Below are 21583 nucleotides of genomic sequence, written 5' to 3'. Positions count from 1 at the left end.
AGAATTGAACTTGGCTAGCAATTTATCAAATACCGTTATGGGAACAGCAGCAGCTCACATCTGCCTAGTTCTTTACAGTTCACAAACCCTCTCCATGCATTATGTCACTGCATTCTCCTAACAGTCCCTGGAGGCTGCACTTTTCCCATTATGCAGAAGAAGAAATGAGGATTTTAAGAGGTCATGTGTTTCACCTGAGGAGTAGAGCTTGACTTAGAATCTCACCCCAAAGTCCATGCTCTTTTTTATAACCATGCCTTCTCTCAGAAGAGCTGAACAGTTTTATCATTTCCAAAGTCCTTTCCCATACGCCTGCCATCATTCCTGTCTCAGAGCTGAGATACAAATGCTTGTATTGGTTGGGTGACTTGTGGGCTCTGGGCCTCAGGATTCTGCCTTCACACACCTTCCCTGGTTCACAGCTACAACAAAGAATACTCCTCCAGTTTTATGTGTGGTTTCTGTGACTTAATCAGAGAGCAGATAAAATTATGCCCCTTCAGTGAGAGTCAGGGCAAAACAGGAATTTCAAGAGAGAAGAAACGTTGTGAGTTACTCAGTGAAGCTGGAATTGGAGCTCAGGCCCCTAGGCCCAGTGCCTTTCTCAAGGACTCTTAGGTTGGGAAGAACAGCCTTCTAGGAATCAGGAAGTGGCTCTAAGATGGGGGAGCCTTGCTGAAGGTCACCACGGAGCTCTGGGAGACAACTGGGTGGTGAAAGCTGGTCCGAGAGACCTGGATGAGTCAGGGGATGAGTCAGTGGGCTCTCTACCAGCTCCCCTTTGTTCTCCACCTCACCGCCTTCCTCTCCTTCCACGTGCTCACTGCTCATTAGCACTTGCAGCAAAGGGTGTTAGAGGAAATGAATGCTTGGACTGCTGGAGTCATTGCTTGAAGCAGTGTGCATTTCAGAGTACCAAGGAGTTCTTCCTCAGGCCTCCCCAAGTTAGTAACCCACATCCCCAGAGCAGCTCCCCAGACCCTTAGAAGAACAGGTTGCAAATCAAGCTCTGATTAGTAAGCTTAGAATTGCGTCTTCCCAGAGAAGGTCTGCCATTTAAAGGCAGTGACCAACAGATGGTCTCTCTGAGACTCAGAAACAAAGGTGAGATGGAATCTTATAAAGAAGGGGTGTTACCCCTTAATGATGCATTGATGGCAGGCTAGTTAGCGAAGAGCAGAAATGCAGGCAAACTGTGTCTCAGCTGTCCATGCTGTTCTTAGCCTTGGTCTTTTATTAATAAATGCATGTGAGGGTAGATGGAGTTTTGAAGACTCAGGCCTCTGTCATCACCACTGGTGTATAAACAACCCTGAGCTCATATTCTGACTTCATGTTTGTGACATTATCTCTAAGTTAAAGGACAGCTCTGCCATATCACTACAGTATAAACCAATTAGCAGATCGGTCTCACAGATGAAACCTCTGCCGTGTCCCTGGGGTAGGTTCTTTCCTCCCCATTTCAATAGCCACCACGGAACCTTCTACCCAGCTACAATCACCAGCTCTTACATGAATCCTGCCTCCTGCCTCCTTCCCTGGAATCCACCCAACCCAAACATTCAGATTCTCATTCTCAAGCATGGCTTTCTATGTGCCGCTTAGTAGTGATGAACCTTTTAGGTGTCCAAATGCCTGCATTCCTGCCTCCTCTGAGCTTGCAGAATACTTTGTTTTTACTATTATATATAGAGACTTTCTTCTTGCATCCTTTTGAAGCTGTTTTTAAAAAATGAATGGGGAAGAGAGTCTCTTGCCTTACATGGTGAAGTTTCCCCTGTAGCAAGTCTCCGTCTAGCCTAGTGCATGATCCATAGTATGGATTTATCATATGACAGCAGAATCAAAATACTTAATGTGAATTAAGGTTTTATATATACCTACATGTATATCCTGTTATTTCTCCTGGAGCAGGGGATGGCAAATTATAGCCAACCAGCAACTGAAACCAACTACCTATTTTTATAAATAAAGTTTTATTGGAACATAGTCATGTCCATTCATTATATATGTGTATAGCTTCTTTTGTGCTACAGAGCAGAGTTGAACAGTTGCAGCTGAGATTGTCTGGTCTGTAAAACTGAAAATATTTACTATCTGGCACTTTACAAAACTTAGAGAATAAATTTTCTGAAGACAGGAATTATGCTGAATAATTAGGAGGCACAATAGGAAGTAGGAAGCACAATAAATGCTTATTCAATAATTGATGAGGAACTACACTCTACAAACACTTGTCTTTTTTTTTTTTTTTGATTAACCATGCTGGCTAATTTCCTGATTCTTTCCATTCCTTTATTCATTTAGTGATTATTGAGCATGTACTATGTCAGACACTATTCTTGGTGTTGTGACAAATGATGAGTAAAACTGACAATTCCTACTCTCATGAACCTTAGAGTCTTCTGAGGGAGACAGACATTCAGATGTCAAGTGTACTGTGGTAATTGTGGTGTAGAGAGGTGCGTGGGATGCTGAAATGCCTGTGCCCATGGGATTAGCTCCATTAGGGAGGTCAGGAAGGCTTCTCTGAAGTGACACTGGAACTAAAATCTAAGGGAAGAATAGGGGTTAATTGCCAGCAGTTAAGGGAAGAGTGCCCTACACTGAAGGAACGGCATGTAAAAAACTCTGTGCAGAAGGGATCTTGGTGAGTTTTAGGAACAACAGTGCTCGGTAGCTAAGCCCCAGAGAATGGGCGTGAGACGGGGCTGCAGGAGGAGACGAGGATCTGGTAGACAGCCTTCAAGGAGTTTTCTCTCTACTGGGAATAAGGGAAGACTGTTGAAGGGCAAGCAAGGAAATGCTAGGAGGGAGGTGGGTAGGGGTGGTTTTAATACAGTTTGCCTTTTGCAAAGATCACTTTTTTCTCTGGAGGAAGATTTTTTAGTGACAGCTGCTTTCAAATATTGATTGCATATTTCCTAACAAATCAAATTCACGAATATGACAGTCATCTTCTTATTAAATATTGTGATAGTAATACCTTCCATTTATTCAGCTTTTCTTAAAAACATTCAATGTTTTAGCATTTAATACTGTCTCTTTTAGTAAGTATTGCACATATTGTACCACAAGGTACATTTGAGCACAATCTACTGCATCACTCACCTTCCCGTGAATTACAACAGCACATTAACCAAGGCCTTTGGATACTGGTTTTAGTTCCAGGGCTGATGTTTCTGGATCTGTTCAGGCTGAAAGCTCCTGGTCCATACTAGCGGCTTAAAGAAAGAATGGGCTCCAGTGCCTATGACCACCTCAGTGATGGCAACTTGCTGTTGCATTTTGTCCTTAGGTTCAGGAAACCTTTGGACTGGCTCTAGTGAGCCACTCTTCCCTAATTGTTCTGTAGCTACACATCATTTTACTTGTCTTGCCTTTCTTTTTTTTCTCCTTTTTCCTTCTTTTCCACTTAGTCATTAAAATTCCTTTCTGCTGCCTTGCAGTCCTTTCTCATAAAAATGTCCCTTCACCTCTCAACTGGAGCACATGCCTCCCTGCTCTTTTAACAGCAGTGAGATGGCTGATGAGGCATGGGATGGAGGCACAGCTGCTGAAAGTGCAGGGAAACCTTGCCCTGTAAGGCCGGGACAGAAAAACAGGACACAGACCGAAAAAAATAGTCATTTGGCTTTTTTTTTTTTTCCCTTTCATTGGACTGATGTTGCTAGATACTTGGGCATGTCACATAAAATTCATGTTGGTACACTGGGATTCCTGATGACCCAGGAGATCTGGGAGAGCCCCTGGAATCCGGAGAACACTTGGCCGATGTGTGCTTTTTTTGGAGGCAGCTGGGTAATTAAGAAGAATGTCATGGTTTTCTTCTTAGTGTCACTCTAAATCACATCATTTATTTGTTATTTGATTAAGACATTTTAATGAAACCACAGCCATTGTTTAGAAAGAGAGGGGTGCTACTCATTTCTGATTCAATTGTCTTTGCCATGCCTAACTCAACTCATATTTTCTTCAAGTTTAATCGAGAATTCTTTTAGCATTTTAATTGCAATCAAATGTAAACCTGAAAACTATGTCAATAAAATGCTGTGAAAACATTTTCTACTTAAAAGATTCCCTTTTGGGTTAAACTAACTCTTTGGAAGGTTTTTTTTTTTTTCCCATTATCTGTAAATGTCTGTGATGCTCAAGTTTGTTTGCCAGATCTGTATTCTGTTCACCCTCCTTCTTAGGCATATCTTTTTCTTGCTTAAAATTTTTGTTCTTTGAAATTTATTTACTCATTTATCATCCTTTGGTTCACTAGGCTCTTTTTCACCCTAACCATGATTTCATTAATCTCTTGGTCCAGAATGAAATAGTTGGCTATAGAGAGAGAAGGGGGAGAAAAACAGATTCGATTTGAGAACAACCCTGATGATCAAAGCAGAGATGAGATCTGTGAACCATGAAAGATAAGGACTAAAAGAAGTCTGCTATTCATGACCTTGCACTACTTAAGTGACCAGAGTATCATAGTTAGAAAAATTACAGTAGACATCTTCCTGTTCTGATTAAAACAAAACAAAAAACAGATTGGAGGAAAACATCATTCTATAAATTGGATTCTGACTAAGACTAAAACTATTGAAGTCTCTAAATTTGTCTTTTCTCTATGCAGGGATGACCTTGAATCAATACCATTCCCCATATCTCTCAGTGTTAGTGAAATAAAAACAAATCTGTGATTTATTTTCATTTAAGATGCCATCCAATGAAAGTATATTTTTGGTTACATAAAAATATAACTCTGTCTGTTTGGTCCTGGGATGCAAGGCAAATGAAGAACTAATTGTTGCAGTCTTCATTTAAGATGTAGTGAGGCCAATAGTTAGCTAATAGTAAAGTAGCCACACACAAAATCCTGCAACCCTATGCAAGCCAGTGTTATAGAAAGTAAGACAAAGAGCTTTTCCCACTTTCAGGTTGGTTGGGATCAGCTGTTTGAATTATCCCACAGAGGAGTTAGAGTGACCGACTGACTCACATGTTAAAAAAAAAATGGTAGCGAATCCTTGGAGGATGCCATATGCTCTGTGCTTTGCAGTAAGCTGCTGACAGTACACCACAACTATAGGACATGAGGTGCTGCAGCACCCCAAATCCAGTGGACAGGAATTTCTCCCAGCTTTTGTATCGCTAATGGGGCACACTCCTCCATTTTTTATATTTGCCACAAAGTGAATTAGTTGAAATGCAAATTCCCTCTGCTTGAAGAACTCTGTATGTGGACTGAATTAATAAAATATTATTTTTAAAGTATGGTGTTGAAGTTCTGGTTAGAATTCATCTTGCTTCTCTGTCATTATAGCCCTGGACAGGCTAACATTCTGAAATCTTGGCCTTTAAACCTAACCTATTTGATTGCAGCCTGGGTCTAAAATGAAGTTGTTGTTCCAGAAGCTTCTTTATAAATATTCATCTCAAAAGGCAAGGGTGACAGTGTTATAACAGAACAGTTTTGCATACAAAGCTAGTGTATATAGGCCTGTATTGTTCAAGCCACTTTTGCTTCCTTTTTCTCCGTGCACAGGAAATTCTCGTGCCTGTAATTACTGGCTGGTAACATAGCTCCTGCAATGTGGAGCAGTTGGCCTATTGTACGAGCCATGATGGATGTGTACCATGTGCCTGCAGAAGGAGCATCTCCTTTAACAAGCATGGTTTGCTGCATATTTATTATGTATTATTATAGTCTTCATTGTAACCTAGCCTAGAGTGAAGATTGCAGTGTGATTTCCATTGTAATTTCTTATTTTCATTCACTCACTGCCCTGAGAAATGAGCTGAATTTTTCTCAAGGGCAGTAAAAGACCCTTTAGTTGTGCTGTGGCTATTCACCTGGCTCCAGCTGACCCAATGAATGTAACTATAAAGGCGCTAATATATATTTCCAGTATATTGAGAGACAAATTCATGAGTCAGTGATATTTTGCTATGGTGTTTGCGTTATTTGCACCCTCCATATTTTTACTGCTGAAAGGTCTTTCTATTAGCATGGGAGTTTATGTCATATTGCAGCATCCTATTTAATGCCCAGTCAAGATGTGGTCTGTCTGCTAATAATCGAGCAAAACAACAGGCCGACAGAGGAGGAATTCAGTTCCATATTTAGGAAATCCAGGTTAGTGTGGCCTTTTCTGGCTGTTCTCAATAAAAGATCATTCAATCCCTGCTCTACTTACTCCCTTTGTCTCTATGATTTTTGTCCATTGCCCCGAATTCAATGTCCTGGAAAATTTAACTGGTAAAACTGTTTAACTTGAGATGAAGAATTCAGCACAAACCTTGAGGTGCTGGACAGGCTGATAGGAAGCAGGGCCTAACCAGTAAAACATTTGATAACATGGAGATAAGGGCAGAAGAAAAATAATGGGCTGACACAGAACATGATGAAAATATCAGCAGAGTAATAGTGTTGTGAGACTGAGTTCCAGCCAGCCCAAAGGCGGCTTGTTGAGCTCTGAAAGGAAGGTTTCTTGTTTTCCTGTATCTGGCCATGGTGCCACAGTGTTGTGCTGGCTCTGTAATTCAGGCTTTGGTGGAAAGCAGTGGTTCTCACAGTAGGGTTCCTGAGCCAACAGCAGCAAGGCGCCGAGGACCAGTTAGAGCTGCGAATTGTTGGGTCCCACTCCGGCCTGACTGAATCAGAAACTCTGGGGCGGGCCCTGCGACCTGCGTTTTAACAAGAACTGTGATTCTGATGCAACTAAGGCTTGAGAACCACTGGTCTAGGGCCTGGACACTAGCATTTTAACCCTCAGATGTTAAAAGATATTTAGAATTTAGTACCCCTTGATTGATTTGTTATTTATGATGTGAGTATTTATTGCCCACAATTGGTCAAACCAAAGTGGAGGAGCCTCAAATGCGAGAGACTTCTTTTGGTTATGCTGTCAGGCTAACAGATGACTTCTAAATTAATGACCAGGTGGCTATTATGAAATATGATTCTGATTTTGATGGCTGTATTATCACGAGGAAAAGATTTAAAAATTTTTTTATTTCAGTTTTTTATTATTAGTCGTTTCGTACAATGACCACAGAGTACACAACTTTGGTAAAACCGCTTCCTCCTCTAGCTCTTTTGCATTTATTAAAAGTTGGTAACGCAGTGTACCTGTTTATAGTGACCTCTGTTGTCTAGAGGCAGTACTACACAAATCAGCATGGGAATTAGATACTGTTCTTTAAGAAGAAAGTAATGGATTTACTGGTTATATAGAAAGTGAAATTGGTATGGTTTACTGAAAAATTATTTGGCTGTTCCCAAATGAAAATGCATTGCATCTGTCTTGAAAGAAAAAATTATATTGTTTGTCTTGCATTGCCAAGTACCAAATGTTACCTTTAACAGCACTTCTCAGTAAAATGGAGAATTACTAGATTTAAAAATGGAAGTCAACATGATATCTTAACTGCCAAGACAATTCTCAGTCTTTAACATGTAACATCATATGTACCACTAGGTTATTTCTGATCATCTGAAATAAAATCTTACAACTCTCAATATAAAATAAAGCATAATAGTAATTTTTATGTCTTTAAAGTATTAACATGAATCGTAGTATTGTTGGGACTAGGGTCCTAGTATCCAGTAGGTGATCAAAAATATTTGTTGAATGATTATTGAAAGGCAAGTGCTACAAAGTTGATGTAATACATCTGCAGCATCTAAGACTATCCTGCTTATGATAGAGAAGCAATCAAAAGGGTTGCTTACTTCTTCAAATTGTAGGATCTGACCCAAAATTGAAAAATCATCATTCAAATTCTCTTTTTCTGTGTGTGTAAGCTTTGCCAGTGAGTAATTTAAGCACTTTGGGACAGGTATTAACTATTCTAGGTTACTTAGCTAATATGTTATAAGCTGATAATATTTATGAAATTATAAGCTTATAATATTTTATAAGCTTTCGATGCTACTCTTGTGTCAACCAATTTAGAAACACTTATTAAATATCTTTTACGTGCCTAACAGTATAGTAGGAGAAAGTTGGGTTTTGGATCAAACAAACCTTAACACAGATGTATGGTTCTTCTACTTATCTATAAAATGGGGATAAATTATACATACTGTTAAGAAAAACTTCCAAATCAGGAAATCAGGCAGAAAGAACATACAGTGATCTTTTAATGCCATGCTAAAAACATTTCCTAAAAAGTCCAACTAAAAGGTCATCTGACTATTTAGGGAAACATAAATTTGCCTAATTGATTAAGGTCCAGCTATTTTCTGTTTCTTTAAAACTGGTAAAATGTGATGATAAACATATTCTGTCCAATAGAGGAGAGAGCTCCACAAGTTGTGGTTTTATTGGCTCATAGGAAATTAACTAGTTTTGCAACTATCTTAGCAATGCAGAAGTTTCTTCTTTTTTTCCCTACTCTGTCCCACACCTGCCCCACTGACTGTAAGTCATGTTTTTCATAATTCTTTTGAACTGCTTTGCCATCCTGTTAGTTCCCTTAATAATGAGCTAAATAAAATTTGACACATGCTCACTATATTTTTGCACAAGAATTTATGTTTTCAACATTTGGAAAATTGTGCTTTGACATATTACCTTAAAGCGGTTTTGTCAGAATTGAATGAGAACCCTCCTAGCACAGTGGCTGGCACATAATATGCTTGCTTATATCTTTTTCTCTTCCCTGGGTTAAAAATGTTTATGGATTGTTCTTGTCCTCAAGGGAGTAAAACTCTAGCAAGAAAAACAAAATTCTCACCTAGGTCATTGGAGAAGCTTCTGGACTGGGCTGTAGAGTGTCCATTCTGAGGGCGGAGCTCAGAGAACAGAGAGCTGAGTGGCTGCAGGCAGTTGTTAAGAAGCTGCTCCATGGACTTGGACTTGACGAGACCGATTCCTAAGGCCCAGAACCTGCATCTTAAATAAATATCCCTGGTGGCAAGGATTGTAACCGCTTAAGGGAAACATAACTTAGCAGAGAAAATGGAGAGGATGAGGTGGCTCCAACAAACATTTCAGAAGTGACAATACTTGGTGACAGACAGGCTATTAGGGTTGAAAGAGGATATATCCTGTAGTCTAACATTCTGGCTGTTGGAAGAGGAAGATGAGTAACAGTTACGAATCTCTGCTCAAAATTTCCAGCGTATAAGAAACTTATATTTATTCTCTGTTTCTGAACTTACTTTCTATGTGGAGCCATCTGCAAGGAGGCAGAAGCATAAGCTCTGCCAATAATAGATACCCCAGGGCTGTCTCTGGCTACCCATAAATGCACAACCTTTACAACCGTACCCAGCGCCCCTGCTTGTCTGTCTGTTCTGCGTGTACTCCCTAACGTCCTGGGAGTGAAGGCAAGCATTGCCTGGAGGAGGGGGGCTGGATATTTTGATGGGTGTCATTATCTGCCCAGGGTGGCATCTGCTGAGGCATTCGCACTGGAACGGTATGTTTCCATTTCAGTTTTCTTAACCACTAGGGGTCTACAAACAGTCACAGAGGCTGGTGGGCTATTTTCAATATTTCTAAAGGTTTCCTTGACCAGGTGTTCGCTCCCATTCTTTCTGCCAACTGAACTCTTCTTTCTCCCAGTAATCTGGGGTCTATTCTAAAGTTCTTAACTCAGATCTTCCCGCAGATGCTGAGGGAGTCTGAGTCTGGTTTTCCTTTGAAATGTAGATACATCTTCTAGCAGATCTTTGAGAGCTCAAAGATTTAGAATCAGCATCTCAGAGTGCCTTAGTTTTCTCTTCTGCTTTTAAAAATGAAGACTCCACCTGGGGCTGGTGTAAATGGCTTAGGTGGGGGTGGGGTGCGCTTTGGAGAATGCAGACTTTTTCTTTTCTTTTCCACTTTCCTTTTCTTATGGGTAAAGATTTTTGAAACCTTTAGAAGCGAGTGGAGTAGAATGGGGGGAAGTAAAGCAAGCCAGCTTTCCCTGAGGCCAGGAGAGATGCTTGGGAATAAAACACATACTAGTAACACTTTGATTAAAGGGGTTCCTGGCTGCTATCGTGTCTATTTTCCCCGTCACCCTACCCCCTTTCAATACCTACCTTTGCACACATTCTGACCTCAAAGGTTCTGTTCCCACTTTGCTTCTGTCCATTTGGGAGAGGGGCTTATTCATTCAGCTCGTGTTAATACTCTTTGTGCATGGGGCAATGTGTGGGATAGTAGGCTCTGAGAGTCCCCATAACTAAAGTGAATGAGATAGATGTAAGGATCCTTGCCCCCCTTTGACGGGGCATCCCTGACTCCATTTTGGAAGGAGGATTCCTAACCCCATGTTAAGTAAAGTGAAAAGTTGTAGTCCTGCCTAGCTGGAATCCTGGATATATTTCTCTAGGGGAACCTTTGTAGTAGTTAAGAGTGGCCCCGCTTTGCAGTCAGACTCCTTGGTTTGGGGCTCACTTTCACCACTTACTAACTGCGTGATCTCAAGGAAGCTGCTTCTCTGTAAAATGGGGGATGAAGATCTGGAGGATTCCCTGTGTTAAATGGTATAATATGTATAAAGTTCTTAGAATAGTGTTAGGTGTTTAATAAGTGTTCTTTTATTAAATTACCCTGTGCCAGGTATTTTCTGTTGGATATTCTGTGTTTTTTGAAAGTAAGTCTATAGCTTATTCATGTTTGCATCACCAGTTCTGAGCATATATAGTGAACATGTGAATAAATGAATCAGTGACAAACATTCACACACCATTAATCCCCCAGTCTACCTAAAACAACCTTTCTATGGTTTGCACATTCATTTTATGATCACTGATTCTGAGACCAATGGGACGACTGATTATACTATTTTCATATAATACTTCCAGATTGTTTAGCATTAGAGTTCATAAATTAGTAGCTTCTTAGGAATGCAGCAACTTTATCATCATCATTGTTTTTATTATCAACTGTGGGGGAGGAAAAATAACTTTCTTTCTCCCCTTCCAGATTCTTGGCTGAAACATTCCTGTAATAGAAAGACAGATAAACAGGAGGAAAAAAAATTTAGCAACATGTATACCTGCTATCTGCATGAGATTCCCAGGAAAATCAAGTAACTCCTTGAAAGGGCCAGGCCACCACCTTAAATAACAAGCTAAAGGCAAAAGATACTGGGGGTGGGATGGGGAGGAGGCCCGTTACGGGAGGTGACCAGGAAAAGCCCAGTCAACCAGGTTGTTTTACAGATTTAAGTCCTTGCCTTCTCCATGGAAAAGTTTCTAGAGATATGGTCATCCTTCTTTCCTGGTACAGAGAGGGAGATGCAAATAGGGATTTCCCTTATAAATGTAAATGCTTCTTGAGAAAGGGTAACTTCACTCAATTTACAGAGCTTCTCCTGTGTCTGCTGTTTCTTAAAAAAAATAATCAGCTTAAAAGAATCCTATGCCAAAAAGTCATATTCTGGGGTGGTGAATTCTGCTCCCCTTCACAACGTTATTGAGAACCTACGACATGCCAGGCATTATACCAAAACATTGATGAAAACGATCTCATTTAATCCCACAACCAGAACAGGAAGCTCTTGTACTTACTAACCCTGCTTTACAAGACAAGACAGTGCTCCAGACCACCTCACTCAAGCGTCTGAAAGTAGATACGTGACTTGGCCAAGAGAGTAATGTTGTTGGCAACAAGCCACCAAGGACTGCAGGATAGATGCAGGAGGAGAAAGAGCAGAGAAGAGTGATCTCATTCTCAGCAGACTGTTCTAGCATAGCCGTGTGCTCTTCATGGCAGTGGATGTTAGAAAGTGTTCATAGCCATGGGGCAGGCAGTACAGGGTTTGCAGGGACACTTGGGTTCAAATCCTGACTCTGCTCTTCTCTAACTGTGTGACTTTGGGCCAAGTCAGTTAACCTTTGAGCCTTGGTTTCTTCCTCTGTAAAAGGGAGTGACAATAACCTACCCTCAGGATTACTCTGAGACTCCATTCAAATGAAAGTATGCTAAGACTGTATGCAAGCTTCCACGGTTTTATCTGTTTTAGCTAGAAAACATCATTAAGTTAGTGGAGGCCAGAAGGAAACTAGCTTGGGAACTGGCTACTTTCCATTTCCAATCCACTAATAAAGATGAGTTTATCAGTGAGAATCTCTATGTGGGGAGGACCTATGACTACTTTCCTTGTTAGTGGATATGGCACCTGTGGCAGCCAGCTCTAGAAATTTCCTTGTATTTGAGGCACTGTGGTCTCCTAATGCTCTTTAACTTATTGGGAACTTTCCTCTTCCCCAATTCTGTATAGTTTATATTTAATTTTTAAACTAGAGTGCTGTCACTGAGATCACAAGAAAAAAGAATATTGAACTAAAAACCAAGAGATCTGGGTTTTCGTCCTAGCCCAGTCAACCATTACCTAAGTGACTTCAGACAAATCATTTGATGACTGTAGCCTTCTGCTTTTTCATCTGCACATGGGGTCATAATCCTTTTACTGAAACTTCATGATTGCTCGAGGGCTAAAATGAGATAATACACATGGCAGCATTTTGAAATACATAAATGTACCATGTGCATTAATGTAAGGCTGGAGATGTTTTTTGTTGTTAAACCAAGACGAAAATCATGTGTTTACTGATTCCTCTGAAAAACCCTTTAGGGTCTGCCATATGGAAAACATTATCCTAGACATTAGAAGGGTATAATGTCCATTGCTTGTTACTGGGTGGGAAACGAAGAGAAGGGGAGAGGTAAAAATAAAAAACTACAAATTCAGGCAGAATGGCAGAATGTCCATGAAGTTTTAAGGCACAAGGTATAGGAGAGAGGGGGAAATCTAGTGAGGTTCAGAAGGCCTTGGAATTAAATACAAAAGATGAGCAAGATTTCTATATTCGAAGGTGAGAGGAGCAGAGGAGAAAGAAATTGAACTGGGGACAGAATTCCTTGCCAGACCACAAATACAGCAGGAGTGATTTCCCTGGCCTGAAATCACTCATGAAACAACAAGAAGAAGGGGAGGATGGTTAGGAATTTTATGATCTGAATAATTTCTTTTTCTAGACCAAGGATTTTAAAAAGTGTTTAAAAATATACTTAACCTTTCTGTTCCCTACCAGTAGACAATCATGTGCTATTGTAGGACTAATCAGCCATATGTTTTTGGCTTTGGGGTCCTTATGTGCCATACCTGGGCCATGATAAAGGCGTGTTCATGGGACCATTTGTCCCCAAGGAATAGTATCAGTTTTTATTAGACGTCAGAATTTATAAGCAGTATTAAAATAAGTGGGGTCAAGGGAGATGATCATGAAAGGAAAGATTTTGTCATGAGGGAAAAAGAACAAGAGACATATCAAAAGGGTAGAGACCTTAATACACTGGGAAGAATTTATTAGCTTACTTCCTTCCCTTCTATTGCCTTAATAAAATTAGGAGATAATAGGGGACAAGCAGGAAATGTAAGTGTGTCATCTGGCTGGTTGTAACAGTGGGAGATAATAAGGAGCACCAGGAATGTTGGTGGGCACAGCCACCTAGAGGGTGCAGCCATAACGGCTCCAGATGATGACTGCCTCTCAGGCGTAGGAGTGCAGGCTTAGCTCCTGGGTGTGGGAGCGTGCACACAAAAATGGCTGCAGTTGTTCATGCCTTCCAGTATTCACTCCCCTTGGCTATGAGCCTTTGTACTTCCTCCCATGAAGAGGTGAAATCTATTTCTCCACCCTAAAACCCAGACTGTGAATTACTCTGGATTTGTAATGTTGTGGAAGTGACAAGGTGCTAGTTCTTGTATATTTCCTCTTACTCTCTTGAACTCTGGCCAACTACCATATGAACAACCTCAGATTAGCCTACGGGAGGATATAAAACCATGTGGACCAGAGTTGAGTCAGTCCTCTTGTCCTCGTCAAGAGATGTGACAGTGCCCAGCAAGATCAGCAAAGCTATCTACCCAACCTGCAGAAGCTTGCTGATGTAGAAGGACAGAAGGAGGCCCAGATGAGAAAAACTACCTAGCTAAGCCCAGCCTAAATTGCCCATCTGTAGAATTTTGAGTTAAATAATAAATTGTGCAAATAGAAGATGTCTGCAGACTGAACCCAGCTCTCAGGATACCAATTTTTATTTATGGTCTGCCCTTGGTTATTCTCCCTAAACTGTCTACAGATCTGGTTAGAATCTAGTTAGACTAACAGTTTGCCATTCTTCTTTTCTCTTAAGAAATTATCACTTTATAGCCATTCCGTGGTCACCCTTGTTCCCCTACTCCCATTGCAACCCTCCTTTCCCCCTTTGTTTCCTAATCTGACAATGTCTCCAGTTACTGAATCCCTAGTGCTTACTCAAATGCAGGACTTGTCTCCCATATTCAGCCCTCTGCTGTCCATCTCCCCAACCACCTCTGAGGCTGAGCATTCAGAGTCCATACATCCCACCATCTTATAAATAACAACTGGATTGGAAAATACATGGATGGACAGGGTTATTCTCTCTGGGGTGCTTTTCTCAATAATCCCAGGAGCCTTTTTGCTGAGTGAGAGGGCACCAGTAAAATGTGCATCAGTTATGAAATTGTTCCCGATCACCACTTTGGATAAAATGGCTGTGGTCATTCAGACAATTTAGACAATTCATACCTTGTCCTCCCACTTCCTCTCTTCCTTATGCTTTCCCCCCACTTCTGGTGGCTATCCAGCCCTTACTAGGTGTTTCAGTTGTATGTGTTTGTGACCCTTTTCCTAGTTTAGTATTATATCCTTTTTTAATGTGTTTTGTTCAGTAAATCCTTTCTCCATACATCCTTTGTTTGGTTTGGTTTCTTAAAAATATCCTAGCATCTGAAATAGAGTAGTTTGCAAATAAATACTGGCAGTGTGTGTGTGTGTGTGTATCACATACAGATGTGTGTGCACAATAAAATAAAAGTCCTAGTTCTTGATGTCCCCTTATTAGCTTTCTGGACAGGGTTTCTGTGGAGAATTAGATTTTATATTGAATCTGAGAGTGAGTGCACTTGTGTTCTGAAGCTCCTGTCACTCTTCAAGTGATGCCTCCTGTCGATTTGTAGGACAAACCATTCAAAATCTGAATTTTGTTTTAAAGGCACATAACCTTAAGATAGAATTACTATCTCTTCTTTGGTGGCTGGTTAAAATAAAATTCAGATTGTAGTTGAGGAAATATTATGATTGCATTAGCTGATTAGTTACATATTTAGACATGACTGAAATTAGAAATTTTATGACAACAATCCTGGTTCGCATTAATGCAGCAAACCTGTTCCCAGGATGCATTTGAAGGGATGTCATGACGGCAGATGACTACTCACTCTGTATTACTCATGTTTTGATCTTTATTAACAAAGAGTCGGTCCCACATGTTCATGCGAAAATGACTGGCTTATTCACCACCACCACCCCAGCATCTCAAGTCTTTGTATTTGGATTTTGCTCTTTAAAAAAAAAAAGGCTTTCATTTCAGTTCCAGGAGACTGAAAAAATAAGATTGCTTGCAGTGTGTGAGTCTTTCCCCCCAATGCTCTCCGAAGACACTCTCTCAGCTGTCTGTATTTAACTCACTCCTCCTGAGCTAGGAAGAGCCTCTCCTCCCACAATAAAGGAAAACCACCACATTCTGGGTCTAGGTCAGAAAGGGGAGATAGAAACATTAGGCTCAAAAAGCTCAGATGAGCATTCGCAATGTGATTTTAAAGAGAGCAACCCTCTTCTTTTAAGTTCAGTCTTACAGGAAAAAAACAGACTGTACTGCATATAGATATGCTGTAAAAGGGCCCAGAAGCAGGTGAATACAGGAAACCTGAGGGCTGTGAAATGGTGCATAATCGTTCGGAGCTTATGCTGTTTGGGGTGAGGGGAGATGATGGTAGGTCGCCATGAGTGTGGGTTGGAACATGGATTCTTATATATTATTTTCCAACTCTTTCCTAGTAGTGGGACCAGCCTTGTTTCCAACAGTTCTGGGGAAATGGGAGAGTTATTTCGGCTGCGTGCTTTATTGACTAGAGACTAAATAGGGCCACAGATGTCATAATTTCCCTATTATCACTTTGCTGAGTGCTTTCTGGCCTCCTTTCATTATCTTGCTCCACATTAGCAGTTATAAGTAGCTTCTTTATAGGATCCAAATGCTGTTGACTCCCTTTGCCCATGCTTCTGCCTGTGGGACCCAGTGGGAGGACATACAGGAGCACGGCCCCTGCGTTTCCAAAGTGGTTAACCCGGAATGCTCTGCTTACCTCCCTCGCCCAGCTTGAGGGACATTTCCTTCCCCATAATAGAAAGACAACTATTTCAATCTTTTTTTTTTTCTTTCCAGGCCAGAAGAAAAAGGCACTAACACTGGAAAGTGAAAGGCACCAGATGAGGGCTGTGTGTGTGTGCCAGCAAGAAAGGTTGTCACAGATCATGTGCAGCCCTTCAGGGGACTGATGCCGCCAAGGGTACCTTCCCAGGTGTGTGCGTGAGAGGACCAGGCGGCCCAGCCAAGCAGGTCAGGCAATCGATTGTGCATTCATACTCTGGGCCTGGGTCATTATTTGAAAATGTCTCTTCTCTAAGACTTTCTCAACAGGGGCTTAGAAAATTATTCTTTCATAAAGGAGGCTGTACCTGGCACAGAAGGCAGAAAATTCAAAACAGGGATTTCTGACAGAATCCTTGATAACCATGCTGCTTATTTCTTTATACTCTTCATGCCATTGTAGCTCTGGGTTCTTTGGCCACTAATGAAGGTGATCATAGTTTTTTTCCTATTGTCATTGCTGGTAACACAGGTTGTGTGTGTTTGTATGCAACTATTTTCTCCCTTAGCAAAGAGAACCTATGGAATTCAGGGCCTAGAACAGTGCCTGGCTCACAGTAAAGCCTCAGAATACATAACTGTTGAATGGATGAGTGCCTGAACCTAGCTCTGCTATGCACTGGCTGCATGGGCCCCAGTATCCTCATCTTTCTGAGCCTAGAGCATCGTAGCAACTCTCTATGGCCACCCGGGAGAGTTAAATGAGATTATTTACAAAAAAACCCTTAAGGGTACCCAGTTGTAGTTAGTCATTCAAAGTTAGTTTTGGTTTTTTTCTTTCTTCTTTCTCTTCCTTCCTCCTGGGCTTGTCATAAGCTGCTAAGGGAATAATGGGTAGAATGTTCCACAAAGTCTACACAAGACATGCGGTTTTATCATTGTCTGGTGGGTACTCGTGGAGAAATGTAGAAGCACAGGGGCTGCATGTACGGCCCATTTGAAAGACTTCCCGTTCTCCTACAGGCAAGTGGTGAGAGAGACACAGTGAAGTCTGCCTAATGGCACTTCTGTCGGAGGAGTGGGAGGAAAAGCAGGGCTCAGCAGGACCAAAGGTTCAAGAGCTTACCTGGAGAGTCTCAGATGCCTGTGTCACCCGAAATGCTAGCACTGTTTCCTTTATAAAAACATTTGACTGGTCACCCTGAGCCTCCAGGACTGTGGAGGAATGACCTGCATCCTCTCTGGAAATCCAGCCTCTGCCAGAGATAAAGCAGACAGCACATGGAGAGCAAGCACGTTTGCACAGAGTTGCATTTTTCAAAAGCTCTTGGAGAAGAATAACTATTCATTTCGGTCTGTGTTCCACTAGTGTGTCTATAGAATATTTGGGACAAGAAAGTATTCGTCTGCGTGTGTTTGTGTGTGTGTGTGAGGAATAAAGAGAGGAGGCAGGAGAAGCTTCATTCCTGGGAGAAAGAAGGGAAATCCTGACAAGACACTGTGAGGCGACAAGGAAGAACTGGAAAGCTCAGTGTGGAAAATGAAAAAGGGGGGCTCAGAGAGAGAGAGAGTGATGGTGGACACAGGAGCAGCAGGAGAGCAGAGAGAAAGGCCTGGGGGAAGCGCACAGCAGGGCAGCGTGCGCCTCCTGGGGGAGAGGGAGCGGGTGTCAGTGGCAGGGAACGTCCTCTGCAGGGGGAGGGGGCGAGTGTGCGACAGACAGCAGATGCACACAGCGGGGGGCCGAGAGGCGTCACAGAGCAGGGGAAGCGAAGAACTCAGGGCTGGAAAAGACCTGTTCGGTCACTCCCTGCTCCCAGCGCTGCTAGTGCCTCGCATGCTTTTTTTGTCTAGCATGTATTTTAAAATGTCTCCTGCATTACTACACCCGCTCCTTCCCCTCCAAACCTTTGCCAGAGGATGAGGTTTCTTTCCACAATCTCTAGTGTCTGAACAGACATACAGAACACATGAAAAAAGACAGGGAGGGAAATAAGAGCGCGCGAGTCCCCAACGCAGGGGCGCACCTGTGTGGCCCTGGGTAAATGAGCCCCGTGTGGGAGGAGGCGTTTGCTGCCCGGCAAGGTGCAGTTGCCTCTCTCTCCGGGGGCCTTACCTACAAAGGTAATGATTCACAGATTTCCAAAATGTTATGAGAGAGTTGGTTTGGTCTGTGATCTGAGGGGGAAGAGGAGGTAAGTGAGAAGGGATTAGAGGAAGAGAACATAAAGTGGAAGGAGGAGGAATTGGGGGGTGAGATGGACGGAGAGGAAGGGTGGGAAGTGGAGGCAGCCTTCTTCTTGAAGTGAGAAAATAGAGGGGACATGGGGAGGGATCAGGGTGGAGAAAGGGGCATGAGACAAAAAACACAGTCATTCTGTCATTTGCTTTGAGAGTTTAGAGACCATGGCTCCATTGTCAGAAAGGTTTTACAACTAGTACTGTGGTTCTCAACTGGGGAGGTCATTTGGCGGTGTCTGGAGACCTTTGTGGTTGTTCCAGCTGGCTGTGTGTGTGCATACGTGTGTGTGTGCTGGTGGGCACTGTGGGCATCTGGGGAGGCCGGGGATGCTAACATCTTACAAGGCACAGGACAGTCCCTCACAACGAAGGATCATCAGGCCCAGAATGTCACTAGGGCAGGGGTTGAGAAAGCCGGAGCGAGGACACATGTACACGTGTGTGCACACACAAGTGAAACGAAGGTCGCACAAATAATACTTACCCGTCCTTACTACGTGCAGTGCACTCTGATATTTTGTCTTCTAGTTTATTCTATTGCGTCACTAAACAATGTAGATCATAATCCACTTAACTGATTTCTTCACTCTCTGTTTGAAAAATACTGTGGAAAGTGATAAAGTAGCACAAATCGCTCAGCTCCATGAAAAGTGCCTTGCACAGCAGTGGGTGCTCAGTACAGTCTTAAGGGCCTTTGCGCTCTGGCCCCTGCCTGCTTTGTGTCCTCCTGTTCCTCCCTCCGCCTCTGTCTGCCTGCTCCAGGCACACCGCCTTTCTCCTCTTCCTTCCTGCCTCCAGCTTCGGCTCTCTTTCTGGGATGTACCTCTCCTGGCTGTGGACATGGCCAGCTCCTTCTAAGAATTCAGGTCTCACTTGTACATTTTATATCTCTGCTCACCAAAATGAAGCTTCTGGAGAATGGAGATCATGTCTCTTTTGTTTAGCATTTTATCCCAAGTGTTTAACAAAGTACCTACACAAAGGAGTCACTCAGCGAATGATTTCTGGAAGCTTTTGAATGAATGACTGAATGCCTTTTAGACAGTATCGAATGAAATTCTGCCATGCAGTATTTGGGAGATTTTGAGATCAGAATATTTCTGCCGAAAATGTAGTATGACTAAAGTGGACCCAAGGCTTGTGGTGAATATCTCTTATCTTTTCCTTTTGCACAACATCATCTCTTTCCAAACCACATACTTTGTTCTGACACTGCTTGTAAAGGAAACGCTGGTCCTTTCTATGCTAGAAGCACCTGAGGACGAAGGGCATTGGAACTGATTTTCACCTTACCTAGTATTGTTGCGATGTGAGTGTAATTCATGGATCTGTCTTACTCCTTTCTAGTCAGGAAAATGGGAAGTCTTCTCCTCTTCTGGGTGGATTTAGATAAGATTTATCTTAGGCATTTGGCATGGCTGGTGCCTGTCTTTGGAACAGACTGGCAAATGATCCCTTGAATAATATGAGGAGGGCATTGTCACAGTCTATTCTTTCATTCTATGTTTATCACTGAGTTCTTGAATTTAAAGTGGAAAAAAGTCCAGGCAGGTAATTTGGGCAGATCTCCTCATTTTATGGATGAGATGACTGAGAAAGTGCTAGGTATACTATTCTGATGGGTCTTACAGTCACCTTGCAGATGAGGTTTGGTTTTCATGTCTTCTGTCAAGATGAGGGGACAGCAGCACTAAGAGTCTGTGACATGCTTAAGCCAGACAGCTGGTAAATAGTACCACCAGGATCCAATCCCAGGTCTTCCTCTAAGTCCAAAAGGCAAGATCTAGTGGTGCAGGGTGGGGAGACATCAACGTTTACATAGTGCCTGAAGCCATGGGAACAGAAGAGTCCGTCAGTTAAATTAGGGAGCAGGAGAAGGGAAGGGGGCCTGGGAAAGAATCTAGGAAAGAGTATTTAAGATAAGATCCAGGGAGAGGAATAAAAGGCCTGACCAGGGTGACTGAGAAAGAGCAATGGAGCCAGGTTGAGGAGGGGGTGGGAAAGAGAACGTGGTATTACAGAAGCCCAGAAAAGAGAATTTCAGGGGGACAAAAATGATCCAGAAGGCCTAATACTTCAAGAATAGGATCAAAAGTATCCTAAGGATTTGGCCACATGGAAGTGAGGGGGTGTTTGGTGGCCTTGAAGGGAACTATTTTGAATAGTCAAATTCCAGTGAGTTGAGAAGTGAATGGGGGTGGGTGAGAAATGAGAGAGAGTGAACAGTTTATGTTGGGTTGAAGAGGAAAAGTGGAGCATAACTCAGGCTCAGCATGGATTCTGTTTGTTGGTTTGGTTTTCAGATGAGAGTATTACATAAGTTTAACTACCGGCAAGAAGGCCCCGTAGAAAAGAGAGACTAGGATAAGAAAGAGAAGATCATCAAGAGCTTAGGGCCCCTGAGTTCAGGAGGGTGTGGGTCTGCATTCCCAAAAATAACAGGAATGAGCATGAGATTGAGAACAAAACAGAGAATTCCAGCCTGATATTAAATATCAATGATTCATTTTCCATAAAGTCAAATAACCTACATTAAGATAAATCTTTCTCTTCTAGAAAGATCCTCTCTCCACGTTTTTTTCCTTTCATAACATTTGTAAATCTCATTCACTCACCTTTGCTTCCTTCTTTTTGTCTCTGTTCTTTAACAGATGGAGGATCCATGGAGCAGGGACCATGTCAGAGAAATGGCCTGGATATGTAGGGCAGTTTACCCTTAGCACAATCCTTCTTGGAAGCGAGGGTAATGCTAAGACATATCTCACATGAGAAAGTATTTAGTTCATATTGAAAAGTGAAAAAAAGTGAAGTCATTAGAAAACTGCGTGTGTGTGGACTGGGATGGCATTGGACAAGTAATAAATCTGTGGGCACATGAATGAGAAAAACAATTCTCTCTTGAGCATGCAGGGCCTCTTGAAGTGTACAGCAGAGCTTTCCTCTTGACCTTTGCTTCTCAACTTGATAATTTTTGAATTGGAAACCATTCATACTAATTGAAAAATGTAGAAGGTCCTGGATGGGGTTCTTCAAATGGAAACTTTGGATGTTTCCTTCTTCCTCTCTCAGTTCTCTCATCTGTCTCTCACCCTCTCACCAGTTTATTCCATTGGCAGAATGAACTTGTCTGGCAGAAACTGGACAACACACCATCTCTGGCCCTA

General features: G+C 42.1%; 1 long non-coding RNA gene across 1 annotated transcript in view; it reads left to right on the top strand.

Annotated features, from left to right (window-relative positions):
* The window catches only part of LOC118915575 (uncharacterized), a 94680-nt gene that overhangs the window by 60434 nt on the left and 12663 nt on the right, over positions 1-21583 (top strand). The window contains exon 2 of the long non-coding RNA XR_005026123.2: positions 16254-16427. This is a non-coding gene — a long non-coding RNA (uncharacterized LOC118915575). The remainder of the gene's footprint in view (positions 1-16253; positions 16428-21583) is intronic.

This window comes from Manis pentadactyla, chromosome 10 (assembly GCF_030020395.1).
Source record: "Manis pentadactyla isolate mManPen7 chromosome 10, mManPen7.hap1, whole genome shotgun sequence".
In the NCBI taxonomy this organism is placed as follows: Eukaryota; Metazoa; Chordata; class Mammalia; order Pholidota; family Manidae; genus Manis; species Manis pentadactyla.
Note: the sequence above shows the minus strand (reverse complement) of the source record. Positions and strands in the feature narration are given on the sequence as shown.